This window comes from Dama dama, chromosome 30 (genome assembly GCF_033118175.1).
Source record: "Dama dama isolate Ldn47 chromosome 30, ASM3311817v1, whole genome shotgun sequence".
NCBI classification, from domain to species: domain Eukaryota; kingdom Metazoa; phylum Chordata; class Mammalia; order Artiodactyla; family Cervidae; genus Dama; species Dama dama.
The window spans coordinates 20209799-20233605 of NC_083710.1; the positions used below are offsets into that span (position 1 = coordinate 20209799).

General features: G+C 41.5%; 1 long non-coding RNA gene across 1 annotated transcript in view; it reads left to right on the top strand.

The window, feature by feature from the left end:
• Positions 1–23807, top strand: part of LOC133049476 (uncharacterized) — a 28874-nt gene that overhangs the window by 3627 nt on the left and 1440 nt on the right. The window contains exon 2 of the long non-coding RNA XR_009691332.1: positions 20502–20655. This is a non-coding gene — a long non-coding RNA (uncharacterized LOC133049476). The remainder of the gene's footprint in view (positions 1–20501; positions 20656–23807) is intronic.

Here is a 23807-nt window from a genome sequence, read left to right on the forward strand (position 1 = left end):
ATTCAGAAAACTAAGATCATGGCATCTGGTCCCATCACCTCATGGGAAATAGATGGGCAGACAGTGGAAACAGTGTCAGACTTTATTTTTGGGGGCTCCAAAATCACTGCAGATGGTGACTGCAGTCATGAAATTAAAAGACACTTACTCCTTGGAAGGAAAGTTATGACCAACCTAGATAGCATATTTAAAAGCAGAGACATTACTTTGTCAACAAAGTCCATCTGGTCAAGGCTATGGTTTTTCCAGTGGTCATGTATGGATGTGAGAGTTGGACTGTGAAGAAAGCTGAATGCTGAAAAATTGATGCTTTTGAACTGTGGTGTTGGAGAAGACTCCTGAGAGTCCCTTGGACTGCAAGGAGATCCAACCAGTCCATCCTGAAGGAGATAAGTCCTGGGTGTTCATTGGAAGGACTGATGTTGAAGCTGAAACTCCAATACTTTGGCCACCTCATGCGAAGAGTTGACTCATTGGAAAAGACCCTGATGCTGGGAGGGATTGGGGGCAGGAGGAGAAGGGGACGACAAAGGATGAGATGGCTGGATGGCATCACTAGCTCGACGGGCATGAGTTTGGGTAAACTCTGTGAGTTTGTGATGGACAGGGAGGCCTGGTGTGCTGCGATTCAGGGGGTCGCAGAGTCAGACATGGCTGAGCGACTGAACTGTACTGAACTGAACTGTTGCATTTTAATCTTAATCTTGTATCTTCTGTTTAGATACATTGCTCCATCAATTATCTCATGTTTTTCCCGCATATTTAACCGCTTTTGATCTCCCCACTTGCCCTTCACACACTGTGGGAATTGATCAAAGGACAAAACACCTCTACCTCACCCTACTGCCCCTCCCCTGCACCTGATATTTGATGCACAGGTCATAAGAGCAATTAAGATGAACAAGATCCCCATCTCTACAGAATGTCCACTGCAAGGATGCGGACCAGTGACCTCGCAGTGGTACTCAGAACCATGACAGAAGAAAAGCTGGGTGCCTGTGGGAATACAGAGCACTAACCCAGACTCAGGGTCTGGGAGGCATGCAGAATAAAGACTAGGTGTAAAGATGCTGGGCCACTTCTCTGGTTGTCAAACCTCAGCTCTACTGCTGTCCCGGAGAAGGAAGTGGCAACCCACTCCAGTATTCTTGTCTTGAAAAATCCCATGGACACAGGAACCTGGCAGGTTACAGCTCTTGGGGTCACAAAGAGTCGGACATGACGTAGCAACTGAGCAGGCACTGCTGTATTAGTTGTGTGACCTTGAGCAAATTATCTACTGTTTTTCGTCTAGAAGGTGGGGATGAGAATAGTGTCTGTTTGGTACGTTGCTGTGAGGATGAGGTCAACTGATGCAATGTAAGTGTTAACTAGCCTTTTACTGCTTAGACCAGGCTCTGGACTTGGATTCCCTGGTGGCTCAGATGGTAAAAAAAAAAAAAAAAGAAAAGAAATCTGCCTGCAAAGTGGGAGACCTGGGTTCATTCCCTGGGTCAGGAAGATTCCCTGGAGAAGGAAATGGCTACCCACTCCACTATTCTTGCCTGGGGAATTCCATGGACAGGGAAGCCTGGTGGGCTACAGTCCATGGATGGGGATGCAAAGAGTCGGAGACGACTCAACGACTAACGCTTTCACTTTCTGGACTAGATAGTTCATATACATTATTTTATTTATTCCTCACAAAAATCCTATGAATTAGGTATTATTTTAAATTTTCCTTCAATCTTTTAAAATTACAGTTTCCAAATCTACAGTATGTCTCCACTGTAGAATTATACACTGACATCTTTGCTCTGAGATGACTCAGGACCTCCCAGCCAGGCTGGAACAGCATGCTCTCCTCCTACCTAGGCTTGTTGCATGCAACTTGTTTGAGCTTTTGATTTTTAGCAGAAAAAAACACAAACAGAGGTCTTGAATGTGCTTCCATGGTTCGACTTGGTCTCCTGTACTTCTGAGTCCACTGACCATGAGAAAACCATGAGCGTGCATGCGTGCTCAGTCATTTCAGCCATGTCCAACTTTTTGCATCCCCGCGGACTGTAGCCCACCAGGCTCCTCTGTCCATGGGATTCCCCAGGCAAGAATACTGGAGTGGGTTGCCATGCCCTTCTCCAGGGGATCTTCCTGATCCAGGATTCGAACCCCACGTCTCCTGCATTGCAGGCAGGTTCTTTACGACCGAGCCACCAGGGAAGTCTCGAGAAAACCACATCTTTGTTCAAAAGGAAGGAAGAGACGCTTGAAGTGAACCTGAACCCCATGCAGAGCCCAGGCCAATTCCAGCTGACCCGTGTTCTGAAGCAGAGTCATCCCAGCTGACCCAGGAACCTAGGTTCCTTGCTGTAAACAATTGAGATTTGGAGGTTGTTTACTAGGCAGCCTTAACACAGGAATGGATAATGTGGGAGCTTCCCTGCAAGTTCAGTGTCTGAGACTCCATGATCCCAATGCAGGGGGCCTGAGTTCGATCCCTGGTCTGGAAACTAGAACCCACATGTTGCAACTAAAGATCCCGCAGGCGGCAATGAAGATCCCACCTGAGGCTACTAAGACCTGGCATAGCCAAATAAATATTTAAATTAACAAATATTTTTAAAAACAGATGACTTGGACTTCTTCCCCAACTATTTAAAATTGTAGTCCTACTCTTGTCATTTTCAATCACCCTCACTCTTCTCTATAGCTTCTACAGATTTAATACCTTCTAAAATATAACTTTTTAAATTAAGCTTATTGTCTCCTTCCAAACATAAGCTCAGTGGCACTAGAAGTAAAGAACCCACCTGTCAATGCAGGAGATGCAAGAGACGCGGGTTTGATCCTTGGGTTGGGAAGATTCCCTGGAGACGGGAATGGCGACCCACTCCAGTATTCTTGCCTGGAGAATCCCATGGACAGAAAAGCCTGGAGAGCTACAGTGCACAGGGTTAGAGAGTTGGACATGAATGAAGCGATGAAGCGACTTAGTGTGCATGCAAACATACGCTTAATTACAGGCAAATCTTTACTGGCTTAGTTATGGAGTGACATGAAGAAGTGAACGAATGCTTATTGCACTTTTGCTTGACAGCAAAAATATGAAAGTAACAGGAGAGTGAATAAATTGCGGTTCAGTACAATGTCTAGCATGGAAAATGGGTAAAGTAGAACTAGATTGCCAAAGCAAGAGAAAATATTAAAAATATAAAGTGGGTGGAAAGCAAAACTGCAGTATAATGCCAACATATTTCTATACATTTTAAAGAACTATTATAGTGTGGTTTTTGGATGTCTCTCTATATGTGGGTGTTCATAATAAAAATATGTCTAAGGAATGATAGATACCAGTTCAAGAACACAGCTACCTCTGGCAAGTTAGAAAGACAGTGGGAAGGTAGGCAGAAGAATCCAACTATGTCCACAGTAAAATGTTGTGACCTGGCAAAAGTAAGTGTTGAATAGATGAGTGATTAGGATACTGTCTTTCATCATGTTTTAAGCACTATTCATTTAAATTTAAAAATTACTTTCTTGATTAATAAGATCTTCACAGGGCTCAAAATAAAAAAGATGCAATAAATTATTTACTAAAAATATTATCTTTCAACTCTATCCTCATGCAACCCAATTCTTCTTTATTAATAATGGCTCTTTTGAGATATGATTCACATACCATAAAACTCATCTTTTAAAAGTGAAATTCAGGACTTTTTAGTATACTGACAGAGTTGGGCAACATCACACTATGTGCTTCCAGAACATTTTCATCACCCCCAAAAGACACCTTGTACCATCAGCAGTTACTCTGCATTTAACCCCACCTCCCAAATTGCCACCTACTACTGTATTATTTGCACCAACAGATTTCTCTGTTATGGACATATCATATGAATGGAATCATACAACATGTGGTCTTTAGCGACTTGCTTCTTTTACTTAGCAGAATGTTTTTAAGTTCCATCCATGTTTATATGGGTACTTCATTCCTTCCTACGGGAGAATAATACCCACTGTATGGATATGTTGTGTCAGTCATTCAGTCTTGTCTGACTCTTCGAAACCCTATGGGCTGTATGTAGCCCACCAGGCTCCTCTGTCCATGGAATTCTCCAGGCAAGGATACTGTAGAGGGTAGCCATTCCTTCTCCAGGGGGATCTTCCTGACCCAGGGATTGAACCTGGGTCTTCTGCATTGCAGGTGGATTCTTTACTTTCTGAGCCACCAGGGAAGCCCATAAGGAGATACCACATTTTATTTATTCATTCATTAACTGATAGACATTTGAATTGCTTCCATGTTTTGGATATTATGAATAATGTTGCTATGGACATGTCTTTTGTGTGGACATAAGTTTCCATTTTTTAACACAATAATACATGTACGTAGTTTTAGAAGTCAAATATTAACTCCTGGTTTATAATGAAACACTGGTCTCCTGACACACTTCTCTACCTCTGACTCCCATTCCACTGAAACAATTATTTTCAACAGTTTGGCTATCTCTCTGCCACTTCATACTTCTTGATGCTTTGCTTATACTATGCCTTGCTTGTTCAGGTTCAATATATTATTTTAACTTCTTACTTGGGAGGTGAAGATTTAACCCTCACACTGTGTGTACACATCAGCCCTCCCACCATTCTCTACAACAAGATCTTAAAGGTTATGACACCTTCAAACCAACATGCAGTTTTCACAACACCTGTGTAAATATTCATAGCTGAGTTCTGTAGAGCAAAATGTTTACACTTCCTTTCTTATATATTTTCTTTTCCATCTGTTTGACTTCTGTGTGCCTATTATTAATTCTGTACCAAACTTTCTCCAACAGAGCTAAAACACAATATGAAAAACCAAAAAATGGATCCAGTGCTCTTTTTCTTCCTCCTGGAGAGGCCCTTCCAGGAGTCTTCTGTTTTGCTGTCTGGTCCTGCTGTCCAGCTACCATCTAGAAGCTTCCATTCACCATCATCTTGGGAATCCCCTTCTTCCTCTGCATTGGATCTTCTGCTTCTGGAGCGCAGACCTTCCACTTTCTCAGTCTACTTCCTTCTCTTCATTAGCATATCCTTTAGTTAGATTCCCGAGGGAGACCGCATGGGACAGAAACTTCTTGAGATGTTTTATAGCTGAAAACACACACAACCTACCTTCATTCTTGGAAGTCCACACAGTCATTTTCTTTCAAAATTCTGAAGAAACTGTTCCACTGCTGGCTGTTGAGAGGTCTGCCAACCTATGGTCCTGGCTTAGGACCATACCCACAAGGACATGACCCTTGTATATGATTTTTTTTCTTTCTTTCTGGAAATATTTAAGGGTTTTACTATATGTCTGACATTGCAACACTTTATGATATGTCTTAAAGTGGGTCCATTTCCATCCACTGTGCTAGGGACTCAGTGGTCTCTTGATTTAGAAATTCAAGTATTTCACTTCTGGGAAGTTTTTCTCTCCCTCTTTCTCTCTTATTTCCTTTCCTTACTTTTTTGATGTTCTTTTTCCTTGGGATGAGTTTTATTTGGGTGTTGGGCTTCCTGAATTGATCCTCTAATTTTCTGCCCCTTGGTCTTTCTGTTCTACAGTCAGGGAAGTTTTTTAACCTTTTCTTCAAAACTTCTATTGAACATTTTACTTCTTTTATCATTTTTAAAAATAACCCAAAGCTCTTTCTTTGCATCTCCCTTTTTTAATAGTAAGGTAGGGATCAGGATGGGGTGAGAAGTGTCTTGCTGATCCTTATACAAGCTTTCTAGCAGCCCTCCTGTCTGACAGCTCTTTCCTGCACCCCTGCCTTCAAAGACACATGGCACCTCAGAGGCCTGAGCTTTGCTGAGAGCCTACAGCAGGCTTTGGATTCCTTCGTGTTCTCTCTCATTACAAGCTTGGGGTCCAACTGTGTCACATGTGCTCAGGCACTTTCCACAATCCATCTATTTAATGCCTTCAACATTCTGCTGATGTTGCCCGTCCACTGTTGCCTCATTTGATATTGGTCTCTCCTACTAGACTGGGAATCCCATGAGGCCAAGGACTGGGTTTATCTTATTAACTTCTAAACATTACCCCTGGATTTTCAAAAGTATTTGTTGAATACATAAAGCAAAGAGGGCTAAGCTGAGCTTTACAGGATGAGATGGAAAGGAGAGGCAGAAATGTACTCTGATCACAAGGGGATGGCATGTGCAGGAGATTGTAGGTGGCAGAAAGCAAGGAACATCTAGAGCCTGACACAGCTGAGCATTCCCGCAGTGACGAGTGCAAGGTAGGGACTTCCCTGGGGGTCTAGTGGCTAAGACTCTGCTCTCCCAATGCAGGGGACCCAGATCTGATCCCTGGTTGGGGAACTAGATTCCATAGGCGGCAACTAAGAGTTCGTTCACATGGCGCAACTAAATATCTCGCAACTAAGATCTTGGTGCAGCCAAAAAAAAAAAAAAGAAATATATAAAAAATTTTAAGTCATTTATATTAAAAAAAAAATGCAAGGCAGCTAGGGGTGGGGTGGGGGAGGGTGCAAAGAAAGAGGAAAGGCTGGACAGTGCAGCAGAGACCAGATGGTGGTGTGTCAAGATAGCAGCAAGGCTGGTTCCTCCTGAGGGCTGTGAGGGACCATCCGTCCCGTGCCCCTCTCCCAGCCTCTGGTGGCTGCTGGCAGTCTTTGGTTTCCTTGGTTTGCAGAGGCATCACCCACATGCCAGCCGTGTCTGAACTTCCCCTTTTTATGAGGAGACAGTCACACTGGATCAGGGCCCGCTACAGTGACTTCATATCAACGTGATCATCTGCAAACAGCTTATTGCTAAATAAAGTGACATTCACGGGCAATGGGGATTCGTACTTCAACATCCTGTGTGTGTGTGTGTGTGTGTGTTGGGCAGTGGCGGTGGGGGGGACACACTTCATAAGGGTCTTAGAAAGTGTCACAATCAGACCTGTATTTCAAACAAATAATGGTACCTCCAATGAGAAGAAGGAGATATTCAGGGCTGGAGTCGGGGAAAGGAGGATAAAGATCAGACCATTGCATATGGCTTGCTTCTACACAGTATAAGGAGATGACAAGTGGTGGGTAGATTCAAGGGACATGTGTTCAGCAGAAAGGACAAGAAAGGACTGAGTGGACATATAGGATGAGAGAGTAAAATAGGGGTAGGAGGGATCAAGGATGCCCCCATTTCTGGATGGGAACCTGGGTGTGGAGAATGGTACCATTCGATGAGACAGGAGGTGGCTCAGTGATAAAGAATTTGCAGACGAGGGTTCACTCTCTGAGTCAGGAAGATCCCCTGGAGAAGGAAATGGCAATCCACTCCAGTATTCTTACGTGGAGAATCCCATGGACAGAGGAGCCTGGAGGGCTATAGTCCATGGGGTCACAAAGAGTCAGACACAACTGAGTGACTAGGCAGGCGCGCACACACACACACACACACACACACACACACACACACACAATGAGACAGGAATTCAGGAGGAGTGCATTTGGAAAAGAGGATTCTGAATTTAGGAAATGCTACCTTATTTCCTCAATTTTCTCACAGGTGTTATAGGTATAGCTCTTCTAAAACTGACCTGAAGGACTTTACTCAGTCTTAATGTCCTTGCAATATTCGACCCTGTTACTCATTTTTTCTTTTTGCAAACTCTCTTCTCCATGAAAGATTATTTACATGTAATTGCAAAATGAATAATTCCATTTTGAAATCCTGCTGTCACCTCAAATACCTAAAACTGAATTCATCGTTCTTCAGGCAAAAAAGCTCATCCATACCCCATCCCTCACCTCAGTCCAGCCAGCGGTCTACCGTTAGCCCCGGACAGACCCGAGTATTCTCAACCCATATTTTTTTTCTCATTCTCACACATGGTCAAAGTTGCATCTATTTTTCCATCAAGCATGCATGTATGCTCAGTCACTTCAGTCATGTCCAACTCCCTCAGTCCATGGGATTCTTCAGGCAAGAATACTGGAGTAGGTTGCCATGCCTGCCTCCAGGAGATCTTCTCAACCTAGGGATCGAACCTGAATTTCCTGCATTGCAGGCAGATTCTTTAACTGCTGAGCCACCAGGGAAGTCCCTTTTTCCCTCATAGTCTCTCCCAATCTTGTGTTCTCTGTGCCTCTTCTGCTTTATTTATGCCCTTACTACCATAACCCTTGGGCTTTGCATCAGCTTCCTAATTCACAATTTCCTGCTTGGCTGCTCCTTAACCCACCCTGCCTCTCACCACTGCATTACTCTTCATAAAGCTACACTGTCCTCCCAACACTGTCCTGCTCATCAATCAGCTGACAGCACTCATCACTTCCAGGGCAGTGTCCAAACTCAGCCTCCATCCATCTTTCAAGCCTCATACTAACACCATAAACTGTCTGGTGCGCTTCAACTGGTCTGTCAACCCTCTGACATGCCTGGCACACCTCTCACTGCATCTATCAGACTCCCGTGCCCTCTTCCTGCCTGGTCTCCCCACTTTCTATATCTATAAATCTCAGTCATTTTCCTAGAATCAACAATAAGACTAGCTACATAATTTATGAATCCCAGTGCAAAGTGAAAACATGGTCTTTCTGTTCAAAAATGATTAAGAATTTTCAGACCCTGACAGCAGAGCATGGAGCCCTTCTGAGCACAGGGCCCTGTGTGGCATGGGCCACACACTCATGCAGCAACCCCCGATCCAAGAATCCTTCCTTGACCATCGAACTATTCTTTCTCCCCTTCCTAAAATCTATATTGTTGGTTTATAACCCACTCTTTATATTGACAGCATACCACCTTTGTCAATTAATCTCTGTGCCTATCTATGTGTTTGCAGCATCTTTGCTGGTTCATCAAGCTCTTGTTGCTGTTGTTGTTGATGGCTGTGTGCTACGCTGTGTTCAGATGCACAGTTGTGTCTGACTCTTTGTGGTCCCATGCGCTGTGGCCTGTCAGGCTCCTCTGTCCCTGAGATTCTTCTGGCAAGAATACTAGAGTGGGTTGCCGTTTCCTACTCCAGGGGATCTTCCTGACTCAGGGATTGAACCCACGTCTCTTGCTTGGCAAGCAGATTCTTTTACCACTGCGCCACCTGGGAAGCCTCCCAGCTGTTATTAGGAAATTACTATGTGCCAAGCCCTCAGAAAACAAGATCGAAAGACTCAGTCTCACAAACTGGAGGAGTTTACAATCTGGAAGGTTACCAAACACACTGACAATTATCATCCCCCGAGACAAACACCGTGCCATGGGAGTGGAGAAGCAGGCGGGAAGGCATCTTAGAAGAAGTGGAGCTGAACTTCCACAAGTGCATAGGAGCTGGTCAGGCAAAGGAGGGAAAAGAGAGTGACGAAGGGCATTTCAGAAAGAGGGACCAGCATAGACAGATAGTGCAGAGAATGTTACGTGCCTCTCCCAACTGAAACATCAGCTTCCAGAGGACAGGAATTGCACCTTCTCCTAGCACCTAACATGATTCATTGCTCATAGTACAAATACAATAAATATTTGGTTTGGTGAGAAGGTAAGTCGATTCTATAAACAATATGGCATTTCAAAGTTAAATCAAAGAGAAAAAATAATTAGATGTTTCAAATATACCTCTAAAATTTACACTAAGTATGAGAGTACTTCCAGAGAATTTATATATGCAGCTGCCATGTAAAGACTGACTCTTACACCTGTTTAATGCTAATTTTACTATCCCTTTTTGATAACAGTTCAGTGAAAGCTGATGAGAGCTCTTATCGCCAGGTAGATTATAAAAGGAAGAAGCTGCTCATAGCTGCAAATTTTATTTTCACAAAATTTTAAGTACATAAAATGTTATCTCTGCAATATTTCTAAGTATTAAAAAGTTGAATCCAGCATACTACGTGGGCTATGACCATTTCAAAAGCAGACGGTTTGTGCATCTTTAGTTTATAACAACGCCCTAGATACTCACTGACATTTAATAACCCATTGGCACCAACAGAGTCATTAAAACGGATGCAGGCTGAAATGTATGCTACCCAAGTTCAACTTCTCATGTAGGAAATACAATATTTTCTCAACTTTTGTAAACGGGTATGCTGCTACTACAGCTGAGACCATATTTGAGATGTTCCCAACCACCAAGAATAGAAGTACAAAGACAAGAATGTTTAAATAAGCACATACAAAACAATCTGGAGAAGGAAATGGCAACCCACTCCAGTATTCTTGCCTGGAAAATCCCACGGACAGAGGAGCCTGGCAGGCTACAGTTCACGGGGCCACAAAGAGTCAGACATGCCTGAGTGCCTGAGCACATAGAAAACAATAAAAGAAAAAGTGTGAAGTAAGTATTCAGATAGAAAGCCAAGAGCCTTTAACAATGCAAACCAAAAAACAATCAAAATTTTAAAACAAACAAGAAAAATATTTGAGGATGGTAGACAGGAAAAGCAAAAGGACTGAAATTTAAAATTTTAGAGACAAATCCTGATTCCAGTGTACACTAGCAGATCTTGAGTCAGGCATTTCCTCTTTCCTTAGCTGAACTTACATGTACATTGGAGAAAAATACCACCTATATCATAGGGTAACTTCAAAAATTAAATCAGTTGACACACACTAACTGTGGTCCTTGTTAGTACCAAATTTTACCTGAATCTGAATTCATAAATTGTTATTTATATGAAAATAACTAAATATTTCACTATATTGATTCAAATTCATTCAATCAATCAATCTTTAAAATTCAACTGGAATTGATTTTGTATCTACTCTTGCTCTGTGCTGGGTACCATAACACATCTTATTGAATACTTTCAACAAACCCAAGTGGCATTTACTTTATTTTACCTATTTATTTACTATTTTTTATTTGGCTGTGCCAGGTCTTAGCTGTGGCAAGCAGGATCACTGTTGCCACTTGCCAGGATCTCTAGTTGTAGGCATGTGGGATCTAGTGCCCTGACCAGGGATTGAACCCGGGCTCCTGCATTGGGAGCACAAAGTCTTAACCACTGAACCACCAGGGAAGTCCTTACTCTATTCTAAAGTGAAGAAACTGAGGCCCACATGAAAAGTTCTTGTGCTTTCAGTTATCTGCACTGTAACATGAAAATATTTCTAATCAAGTTCTCCATTCTTTAAATGGTATGAATCAGCCGCTGATTCTCTGCATCCCAGGCCAGGAAAGTCGGCACAGCTTCAGTGAATTCATACGGCACAGTTTCCAGATTTCAATGACTCACTCATTAAGCAAGTGTTTACTGTGTACAACGATACGCCAAGGAAGATGCAAAACAAATCACCTAGGTAAAGAGAATCTTAGGAAACTTGTGCGGTAGAAAGTTAAAACCATGAAACAGATGATTTTAGATTAGTCTGGTGGCAGACAAAAGGAATAGATGGGAAGTGACTGGAAACAGAAGAATTAGAAAAACAGGGCTATGGATAAGGTATGAGGCAACAACCGCCAGGCCTGGATGGTAGCAGTGGACACGGAAGCAAGAGATATTTCTGAGGCTGACTACAGAAGATAAATGAGAAGATGACTCAAGGATGACTGTGAGGTCAGTCAGCTAAAGAATTCAGGAAAGAGGGATCTCTTGGATAGAAATGTGGCATTCGGGGAAGGCAAGGATGAAATCCACTGGGCCACGAGGAGATTAGGGCCACACTGAAAATGCTCAAGGGAGCTCACCCGTGCAAAATGCAAGCTACGTAACTGGAGAGTGAGGCTGGGTGAAGGCAGAACACACAGACTGGAGTTTCAACACCATAGAGCTAACTAAAACCGTGAGATGGCGTCAACCTTCCAGCAGGAAGAAGCACTTAGAAGTACATGAGCAGAAGTCCCAGGCCTGACATCTAACATTAAGAGGGAGAATCTAGAAAGATAGTACTGCTGAACCTATTGGCAGGCAGCAAGGGAGATGCAGACATAGAGAACAGATGTGTGGACACAGCTAGGGAAGGACAGGGTGGGGCAAATGGACAGAGTAGCATGGAAACAGATACACTACTATATGTGAAATAGATAGCCAGCAGGAATTTGCTCTGTGACAACCTAGAGGTGGGGGATGGGCTGGGAGGTGGGAGGGAGGCTAAGGAGGGAGGGGACACATGTATGCCTACGACTGATTCATGTTGGTGTGTGGCAGAAACCAACATAATCTTGTAAAGCAATTAAAAATAAATCAAGCAATTAAAAATAAATTAAATAAAAAATAAATTAAAGCAATTAAAAATAAATAAATTTTTTAAAAAGGGAGAAAAGAGCCAATTCGATCAATTTTTGGCATGTATGGGACTATATTTAAATAAGACTATTTTATTATTTCTATTACTTTAAAGATTAGATAATAAAGGACTATATTTTATTTTTCTGTACCCAGTAAAGGTTAAATATCAATAAGAGAGAAGGCATGTACACTTTAAATTCTGCCCATTTTGAGAAGAACTGTACTCAGGGAAAGGAAATCACAGCTGAACATGAAGTCTCTTGAACCAAAGAGGAATATTAAGAATCCATTTCCATTTACACCAATGTGTAAGATCTGTTTCCATCAGCACGTCCCTGGAAGTGCTCAGCAAGTCTGAAAACGCGCTTCTTCCTGCACTGACCCCAACAAATCCATCCATTATTTTCCTCATTCACCCTCCTTACTGCAAGGCACTCAGCCGGACGCTGAGAGGTCAGTGGTGGATAAGATGGACACACTGCTTTTGTGGAGTTCACAGTCTAGTCCATGACGGCTCATAGCCTGCCTCTTTGCTTCCAATCCAAGGCAATCAGGACTGAACCTCAGTGACATTTCTACTGTCTGTTGGTCACGTACTTCCTTTTATTTCTGACTACGCTAGGTCCTCACTGTGGCACGTGGGCTTTCCCTGCGCGCACCAGGCAGGCTCTCCAGTCCGGGGCACAGCCTTAGTTGCCCCACCGTATGCGGCATCTTAGTTCCCCGACCAGGGATCGAGCTCATATCCCCTGCATTGGAAAGTGGATTCTTAACCACTGGACCAGCAGGGAAGTCCCTTTATTTCAGAAGGCTGAATGCGTGTTAACCAGTAAGTGGAAGTCTTCTTTTAGATGAAGTAGTCAGAAAATGGGACAAATATATGCCCCAGTGGTTACACATTTAAACCTGAGTAGTTCTGTGGTTCCTGCTACCACTCCAGAGGGCTGTGCTGGTTGCTTACACAGTGAGGTTCTGGGCCTTCCTTGTTGTTCACTCCCTCAGTCATGTCCGACTCTTTGAGACTCCACAGACAGAAGCACGCCAGGCTTCCCTGTCCTTCACCATCTCCTGGAGTTTGCTCAAACTCATGTCCACTGAGTCGGTGATGCCAACCAATCATCTCATCTCTGTCGCCCCCTTCTCCTCCTGTGCTCACTCTTTCCTAGCATCAGGGTCTTTTCCAGTGAGTCAGCTCTTTGCATCAGGTGGTCAAAATTAGAGCTTCAGCTTCAGCATTAGTGCTTCCAGGGAATATTCGGGTTGATTTCCTTTAGAAAGGACTAGGAAGCCTCTGTTCCCCTTGCTCTCCAAGGGACTCTCAAAGAGAACAGAGGCTTCCTAGTCCTTTCTAACCAGGAAGAGGAATAAGAACATGAGAGGGAGAAGAATCCTTTGTCACCTCATCTCCTTTCTCATCACATTGCTCCTTCCCACGTAAATCAAGAGAAATGAAGGATAAATGAAAGATAAACAGGAACTTCCCTGGCAGTCCAGTGGTTAAGACTTTGCCCTCCAATGCAGGGGTTATAGGTTCGATCCCTGGTCAAGGAGTTAAGACCCTACATGCCTCTCAGCCAAAAAACCAAAACATGAAACAGAAGCAATATTGAAACAAATTCAATATAGACTTTAAAAATGGTTCACACACACACAAAAATCTTTAAAAAGATAAACAAAAATACATATTTTAAAAATTAAGAATAAAAACAGAAACAGGCCCCGGAAGAATTAACTTCTCCAAAACTATTTCCAGGGCTGGGGTAGATTCACTGAAGCTACTGAATTTATAAAATTTCATTTCGTAAGTATTCAGAAGGAGGAAGCAAACTTCAGAGGAAGTGTGTACCAACTCCGCTTACTCTAGCAAGGTGGCAGCAGCAGGCATCAGTGAGCACACAGGATTGTTCTCATCTCTAAGCCATTTCCCTGTGAATGGTTTGAGTCATTCTCAAATACCTCCCTGGACCAGGGAGGTAACTGAATAGAGTTAAATGTGCCAAGTGTAAGTGACAGGGACCAACACACTCTGGAAAATGTATGTCTTATCCAAGATAGTAGAAAGAGGAATGAAAATTGTTCAAGAGAAACCAATAATCTGGATTCTTCCGGGAAATCATCTGATGTTTTTTAAATATCAGCAATGGATTTTAAAAAACTTAAATGTCATCTTGGTTAATCTGTGATTCATCCAGAGGTCATTAATTTACAACTGCTGGTCTGTGGCAACTTTGCTGTGTTTGCACGGAAACATGGAACTCATCACAGGTTTAGAAACATGATTCACCCTACTGCTGGAAATCAGTGCAAGATACATAAGAACGCTAAAATGACCCAAACGAAGCGGCATACAGTTATAATTGAAATGGAAAAAGAGAAAAATTTAAAACTTCAGAAAGATGAAAAAATAATGACCATTACTGGTGTACATACTGGATGAAGACTGACAGTAAAAATGATACTAAAAGGTTGATAACAAATCATGCAAAATGTTGAAATAGGCTTGACCTATGTATTAATTATCACCACCATCATCATCATCTGCTAGAATCTAGGAGAAAGTCTTTACTGTGATACATAATTGTATATCTAATGTTAATTCAGAGGAGGAAAGCTAAGTATTTTGAGTAATAACATTCCATGGCAAATGACTGCTGAAAGTTGTGGCAAAGTATGGGTAAGTCCATTGGTTCAAAGCCTTTTTCACAAAAGCTTGTGTTGAGGTTCTAGTACAGATTCATGCATCCATCCATTCATATGACAAATATTTATTGAGCAAGTACTATGTGCCAAGTACCATCAGAGGCACTGGAGATACTATACTGCATGAATCAAACAAAAAGTTCCTGACCTTTTCGAAGCGGTATTCCAGTTGAGGCAGATAATATATTAATACAAGATACATTGGTTTACTCTATACTAGATGATACGTGATACTCTTGGGGAGAAAAAAATTCAGTCAGGGAAGGAGAATAGAAGTTTGTGTGGAGAATGTGTGCATCCCTTTGCAGGGAGAAGCGTGAAGTGGATTTGAGATTCCAAACAAGGGGAGCAGGAAAGGCCTCACTGAGAAAGTGACATTTGCATAGACACATGAGGGAGGTGAGGGCTGACGGTGAGGGAGCAGAAGTGGACCAAGACTTGAGGTAGGGTAAGAAAAGTCCAAAAGGATCTTCATGACCCAGATAATCACAGTGGTGTGATCACTGACCTAGAGCCAGACATCCTGGAATGTGAAGTCAAGTGGGCCTTAGAAAGCATCACTATGAACAAAGCTAGTGGAGATGATGGAATTCCAGTTAAGCTATTTCAAATCCTGAAAGATGATGCTGTGAAAGTGCTGCACTCAGTATGCCAGCAAACTTGGAAAACTCAGCAGTGGCCACAGGACTGGAAAAGGTCCGTTTTCATTCCAATCCCTAAAAAAGGCAATCCCAAAGAATGCTCAAACTACTGCACAATTGCACGTATCTCACACACTAGTAAAGTAATGCTCAAAATTCTCCAAGCCAGGCTTCAGGAATACCTTGGTTCAGTGAACCAAGAACTTTGAGATGTTCAAGCTGGTTTTAGAAAAGGCAGAGGAACCAGAGATCAAATTGCCAATATCCGCTGGATCATTGAAAAAGCAAGAGAGTTCCAGAAAAACATCTATTTCTGCTTTATTGACTACGCCAAAGCCTTCGACTGTGTGGATCACAAAAAACTGTGGAAAATTCTGAAGGAGATGGGAATACCAGACCACCTGACCTGCCTCTTGAGAAACCTGTATGTAGGTCAGGAAGCAACAGTTAGAACTGGACATGGAACAACAGATTGGTTCCAAATAGGAAAAGGAGTACGTCAAGGCTGTATATTGTCACCCTGCTTATTTAACTTATATGCAGAGTACATCATGAGAAACGCTGGGCTAGAAGAAGCACAAGCTGGAATCAGGTTTGCTGGGAGAAATATCAATAACCTCAGATATGCAGATGACACCACCCTTATGGCAGAAAGTGAAGAGGAACTAAAAAGCTTCTTGATGAAAGTGAAAGAGGAGAGTGAAAAAGATGGCTTAAAGCTCAACATTCAGAAAACTAAGATCATGGCATCTGGTCCCATCACCTCATGGGAAATAGATGGGCAGACAGTGGAAACAGTGTCAGACTTCATTTTGGGGGGCTCCAAAATCACTGTAGATGGTGACTGCAGCCATGAAATTAAAAGGCACTTACTCCTTGGAAAGAAAGTTATGACCAACCTAGATAGCATATTTAAAAGCAGAGACATTACTTTGCCAACAAAGGTCCGTCTGGTCAAGGCTATGGTTTTTCCAGTGGTCATGTATGGATGTGAGAGTTGGACTGTGAAGAAAGCTGAGCGCCGAAAAATTGATGCTTTTGAACTGTGGTGTTGGAGAAGACTCCTGAGAGTCCCTTGGACTGCAAGGAGATCCAATCAGTCCATCCTGAAGGAGATAAGTCCTGGGTGTTCACTGGAAGGACTGATGTTGAAGCTGAAACCGCAATACTTTGGCCACTTCAAGTGAAGAGTTCACTCATTGGAAAAGCTTCTGATGCTGGGAGGGATTGGGGGCAGTAGGAGAAGGGGACGACAGAGGATGAGATGGCTGGATGGCATCACCAACTCAATGGGCATGAGTTTGAGTAAACTCTGTGAGTTTGTGATGGACAGGGAGGCCTGGTGTGCTGCAATTCATAGGGTCGCAAAGAGTCGGACACGACTGAGCTACTGAACTGAACTGAAGAAAAGTCCAGGCAGAAGGCATAAGTGCAAACGCCCCAAGGGAAAGGCATGTGTCACTTTCAATAGCAACACGACGAAGCCAAGAACTAGGAAGGGGCAGAGCAGCAGCAGCTGAGGTCAGAGAGGCCTGATCACACAGAGTGTTGGCTTTTTACCAGAATTGGCTTTTTCCCTGCAGGAAGTCACTCCAGGGAAGGTGGTCTAATAAAAGGAGTTACGGGATTTGACATATGTTTTATTTTTACTTTTTTTTTTTTGGCCATGTCAAACAGCTTGCAGGATCTTAGTCCCCCAACTGTGGATCAAACCCAGGTCCCCTGCAGTGGAAGCATGGAGTCCTAACCACTGGACTGCCAGGGAAATCGCTGGCATGTTTTCAAAGAATCCTTTTGACTGCTGTCTTGATTGAACTAAAAGAGAGCAAAAGCAGGGGCAGTGAGACCCACCGGGAGCTGTTGCAATAATCTAGATGAGAGACAACAGTGGTTTGGACTAAGGTCTTGGCAGCGGAGATGGCAAGAAGGCATCAGATTCTGCGTAGATTTTGACATCAGTGCTGGAAGGATTTGCTGACATGCTCTGTAGCACATGAGAAAATGAAGTCAAGGATGACTCCAAGGGCTCAGGCCTGAGTCATCGGAAAGATGGAGCTGGCATTAACAGACATGGGGAAGACCAGATGAAGAGCAGGTTTGAGGGGGTGGGGGAGAACAGCAAGAATTCAGTTTGAGACCCGTTAAGCCTACTGGGGATCCAATTAAGAGATGCTGAGTAGGCAGTTGGATACAGCGTCTGGAGGTCCACACTAGTTTTAAATTTGAAGTCATCAGCATATATTTGGTATTTAAGGCTGTGAGGTTGTATGAGATCACCTACAGGGTAAATACAGATAAAGAAGAAAACAGATCAAGCTCTGAGCTTTGGGGCACTCCAACATAAAAGGTTAGGAAAATGAAGAGGACTGGTAAAGCATACTAAGGAACTCGAAGAGAGGTAGGAGATAAATCAGGAGACTGTGATGACTTAAGGCCTAGGGAAGATAGATCTCAAGTTGAGAAGATTCAACCTTTGGAAAGTTGCTGATGGTCATATGAGGACAGACAACTGACCACTGGATACAGAAACATGCAGGCCGTTAGTAATCACGTGAGAGCAGTCTGATGGAAGAGAGAGACTAAAGTCCCATGGGAGAACATCTCCGAAAGAATGGGAGGGAAGAATTTGGAGACAGCAACTATCAACAGATTTCAAAAGGTTTATTGTAACGGGAAGAAGAGAGAAGTGTTGTGGAAGCTTATTCAAAGGGGAAGTGGGCTCAAGAGATTTTTTTTTTTTTTTAAAGACAGAAGTAATAACAGTTTGTTCCTATGATTCCAGGAATTACCCAGCAGTGAGAAAGATAAAAATAATGCAAGAGACAGAGGGGAGATCTGTTGGAGCAATTTTCTTGAATAGATAAGAGAAGATGAACTCCAGTGGACAAATGGTGGGGTTGGCCTTGGTTAGGAGTGGGGACAACTCATCCACAAAGACAGAATGAATGGTCACAGGGACTGAGAGCTGTGGAAATTCTGATTGCCTTTTTTTTTTTTTAAGGATCAATTATGGTGCTTTTCTTTTAAGGATTTTTTCTTTTTTTTTTAGGATCATTTTTAAAAGTCTTTCCAATATTGTTTCTGCTGTATGTTTTGATGTTCGGGCTGAGAGGCACATGGGATCTTAGCTCCCAGACCAGAGATTGAACCCTTGCCCTCTGCACTGGAAGGCGAAGTCTTAACCACTGGACTACCAGGGAAGTCCCGATTGCCTCTATTTTCATAGTGAAGGATTTGGGGAAAGGAGCTGTAGAAGGGTTGTAGAAAACTATTTAATACAAATAATTGTCTAGGAGTTTGGAAGAGTGAATGCTTTAGGAGCAGAGGGTATGACAGCTGAGCAATATCCAAGGCTAGGGATTACATTTAAAAAAATATTTTTCTTTTAATTTCTTAAACTTTCATCTTTGAAGTCATTTCAGAATTACAAAAAAGACACAAAAATAGTTCAAAAGAATTTCCATATGCACCTCACTCAACTTCCCGAAATGTTAACATCTTGTTTAATCACAGTATAAGTGACCATATCAGAAAGTTATCACAGATCCCCCGTCACTAAACTACAGACTGAAACTACTGAAATTTTAAAAAACTTTCAAATTTAGCAAACTGTCATATGAGTGTTCTTTTTCTAGACTAGGATTCAATCCACAATCCCATATGCTATTTAGTTGTTTTTTCAGTCTCCTCTAATCTGGGGCAATTCTTCAATCTGTCTTTCATCACCTTGACACCTTCAAAAAAGCTAGTCACAGAAGATCCCTCCATTTGGGCTTGTCTGTTTCCTCACAATTTAAATCAGATCTGTATTTCTGACAAAAGTGAGGTGTCCTTTTCAGTTCACTGCATCATGGGGCACATGACCTCTGCCAGGGTCCTCCACTGTAAAGGTACTGTTTCCTTTATAATTAATAGTGACAAATAGGTGATCATGGATTTTAAAATATAAGCAGTCTGCATGGTTTTCCCCCCACCCTACACATCTCCACTGGAATAGGTACTAAGCAGGTGGAGGGCTGATTTTAAAATGTAGTTTATTAAGTGAGGACCTCGATCAAGTTATAACCTAGAAGAGTTGCAGATGCCATCAAAGAGAAGAGTTAACAGCCTTAATAGATTTTCAATGTAAGTCAAGACAAATCAATTACAGAAAAGGATGTTTGAACGATTGATTATCATAGCAGACAAACTGTCCTGATTTTAAAGTTTTCCAGGACTGGTTGATTCATACCCATCTTTACTGGAAATACTTCTGGGAAATACTTCTGAAATCCATTTTTGTCATAACAGACTTAAATAAGCATACTTGCTCATGTGTGGCAGGGGCCACCACAGTCTTGTGAAGTGATTGTCCTACAGTTAAAATAAATAAATTAATTAAGAAGAAAAGATTATTTTAAAAAAAGCATATCTGAAAACAGCCTTCTGAAATCTAACCTGTTCATAAGTAGACAAGATGTTCTAGACTTTCATTCATCCATCTAACATATTTATTGGACCAATTTGTAGTTCAGTCGCTAAGCTGTGTCCAGCTCTTTGCAACTGCAGCATGCCAGGCTTCCCTGACCAATATCAGGCCCCAAACTTGAATACCTGATTTGTATTACAGGTCATAGAAAAAAAATACGTGCCAAATACCTAATTAAAACATTCCAGGGGCTCCATGAAAAGTCAAGTGAAAGTGACAGTGAAAGTCAACTCAGTCATGTCCCGCTCTTTGCGACCCCAGGTCCATGGAATTCTCCAGGCCAGAATACTGGAGTGGGTAGCCTTCCCCTTCTCCAGGGGATCTTCCCAACCCAGGGATTGAACCTAGGTCTCCCACATTGCAGGTGGATTCTTTACCAGCTGAGCCCCCAGGGAAGCCCCCATGAATAGTCAAGGTTTTCCCAAATGAAACTAAAAATATGATGAAATATTCTGAACTTCTGATAAAGAAGATGTGCCTAATTACACATTTTTCTTGCAATAGCATCTGGAGCTACTCTATGGCATCAGCTGTATACTTTCAAAGAAATGGAGGCCAGGGGCAAGATGAAAAACATACCAGACCACAAGTCAAGAGATCCTGGATCTAACTTTGACTGAGTTTCAACCTGTGTGGCCGATGAAGTCTGCAGAGCAAGGTGATTAAGAGTGCATGCTCTGGAGTTAAAAAAGTTTGAGTTCCTAACCTAATTACTAGAGTTATTGTCTTTGTGCCTTTGGACAAACTTCTTAATCCCTCTAAGTCCTTCATCACAACAGGAAAAGTAAACAACACTCACAACCTAGCATAGTTACAAGGTACACAGAAGAGATGCACAGAGCGCATTTAGCAAAATGAACAATACACAGCATACACAGCAAACAGAAGTCATATCTAACAATCTTTATTATAGTTACTATTATTATTAGTCACCATTCTGCACTTCATTCTACATAACTGTAAAATGAGTGGCATCAACTAGACCAGAATTTCTCTAACGTGAATAAAAATCTGGAAAAATGAGCCCAAACTTCGAGAGTTGTCTTTATTTTTATGAAAAAGCACACATAAAACTTGGCATAAACTGCTCATGCCATTAGATTCCTAAAATACAAATCCAAAATCAGGTTAAAATTAAATTCAAAACAATAAGAACCAAATCAAATTAAGTATTTTAATGAGGCTAGCGGTGATTTTCTGGAATCACATCGCCTCATGAACATGGTGCCGATCCCCTGTGGTGCGGCTCCTTTTGTGTTCACCACCCACTTTGTCTTCTGTGTTCTCCTCATTTTTCCCGCTTCACTTTCTTTGAACTACTTCAGCCTTCAATGGCATCGCTTGGCCTTCACTTTACATAAACTCATTGGAGCTGGTTCTTTCTCATTAGCTCTTGAAAATTATGGGAGGAAGCTGGCCTCAATTCCAGATGCATCTCTTAACGCAGATCCCATGGATTCCCAGCTCCAAGTCTTTTAGTCACTCTACTGCCTGTCAGGATCCTAATATTTAAGTCTCTCCCAGACTTACATTTTCAGCCTTACCTACCCAACTTCTCTCTAGTCAAACTAGGAGAACTGCGTCATAAATTGAATTTCCTTGTTCCTTCAAAACTTATATGTTGAAACCTAATCCCCAGGGTGATGATTCTGGAGGTGAGGTCTCTGAGTGGTACCCTCATGAATGGGATTAGTGCCCTTATAGAAGAAACCCGGAGAGCTCCCTGGCCTCTTCCATCATGTAAGGGTACAGCAAGAAGACAGTTACTTATGGAACAGAAAATGGGCTTCACCAGACACCGAATCTGCTGGTGCCTAGATCTTAGACTTTCCCACTTCCAGAACTATGAAAAATAGATGTTTACTAGGCACCCAGTCTGTGGTGTTTTTGCTATAGCAGCCAGAACAGACTAAGACACTTGCAAAATATTCTTTTAGAACTTGCTGAAATCTTCTTTATGGCCAAGTAGGCATCAATCTTGGTCAATATTTCTTGTGTACTGAAGACCCTGTGTGTTTTCTGATTACTGGATACAGTTATCTATAAATGCCTGTCAGATCAAATACCAGTTGCGTTATTCAATTCATTTGCTCAATCTCTTAGTTACTGAGAAACGTGTTTTTTAAAAATCCCCATTTTAGAAGTGAAATTTTTTTTTTTAGAAGTGAATTTATCAATAACCTCTCCTTGTAATTTTGTCGATATTTAGAAGTTGTATTGTTAGGTACAGACAGTCTGATGTTGACATACCATCTTGATGAATCATTTCCATGCATCCTTAAAAAATAAGTCCATGAGAGCCTACTTTGTGCAATATTTGTATATTTCTTGCCCAGCCTAATAGTCAACTTTCTTGATACTTCATTGATTAAGGTGTAGATTTTCTAGGTCTGGAAAATGGGTGTCAGTTTTGAGGACATTCTCATTTAATTTTCACAATAACCCCACGTAGGGAAGGCATGGTTATTGTCTCAGTCTTACAGATGTGGACATTAACAGTCAGATGGTTGAGAAATTTGATCAAAGTTATACAACTAGTAAATGGTGGAGATGGTACTCAAACCATGCTTGTTTAGCTTTGGGGCCCAAATATATTATGTCTCATCTTAAATAGCTGAGGTAGATAAACTGGGTATACTAGTTATACCCACACACACACACACACACACCCCCAAAGTTCCCTTCAAAATCACCAGGGGAAACAATAAATACTAAAATATAAAAGTAGGCAAGACACTAGAAAAAGTATTTTATAATAGAAAACATTCAGTAATAAACAGAGAAAAAGATGTTTAAGCTCATTAATGATCATATGCTAATTAAAATAAGATGTTACTTCCCACCTATTAGAGTAGCAAAGATTAACAAATTGATGAATTCCCAGGGTCAGTTAGACTGAAGGAAAATAAGTATTCTTACACACAGTTGGTGGGTGCTTAAATCAAGACTTCTAGAAGACAAATAGGGAATATGCAACGTGGAAAAAAATTCTCACATTTCTGAGAGAACAGTAAGGTTATAAAATAGCAATGGAGCAGAATATTTTAAAATTTAACCCATGGCTGATTCATGTCAATGTTTGGCAAAAACCACTACAATATTGTAAAGTAATTAGCCTCCAATTAAAAAAAAAAGATAAAATTAAAAATATATGTGTGTACATGTATATAAAATACTTTTAATTATATATGTCATATTAAACTGTTAACAGTAGTTATCTCTATTTGAAAGAATTACAAGAAATTTTTCTTCTCTCATTTTTTAAGCTGTATAATTGATTTTTCAACAATAAGCATACATTAATTTCACGACTCTTAAGCCTGCAAAATCAAAGGCTGGGATTGGAAAGAGTAAAGTAGGTCTATCCTGTCCCATAAGATGGCTGAGATAAAATATCAGGCGAAAAAAATTAAGTTACCGAATACCATAGATAATATAATCTCCTTACATAAAAGTTATATATTATATACATATATATAAATTCTAGACTATTACACACCAAACATTAAGTATTGGGGAGAAGACAGAGAAGACATTTATTTTCTATCCTTCTGTATTAGTTTTTCCCAATAAGCATTAATCAGTTTGTAATTAAAACATTCAATTAAAAATATGAAAGTTGGAGGAGCCGCTGCTCAAAATCCATAAAGCAGGCACTTACTTTTGTTCATTAAATCATAGAAATATCAAACTAAAGTGCTTCCACCCACCAAAGCTTAACAGATGTTATTTAATAGCAAATAAAATTACCCAGTCTAATACTTGAAAATCAAATAGATCATAGACATTCTTACTCTAGTATATGGAAAT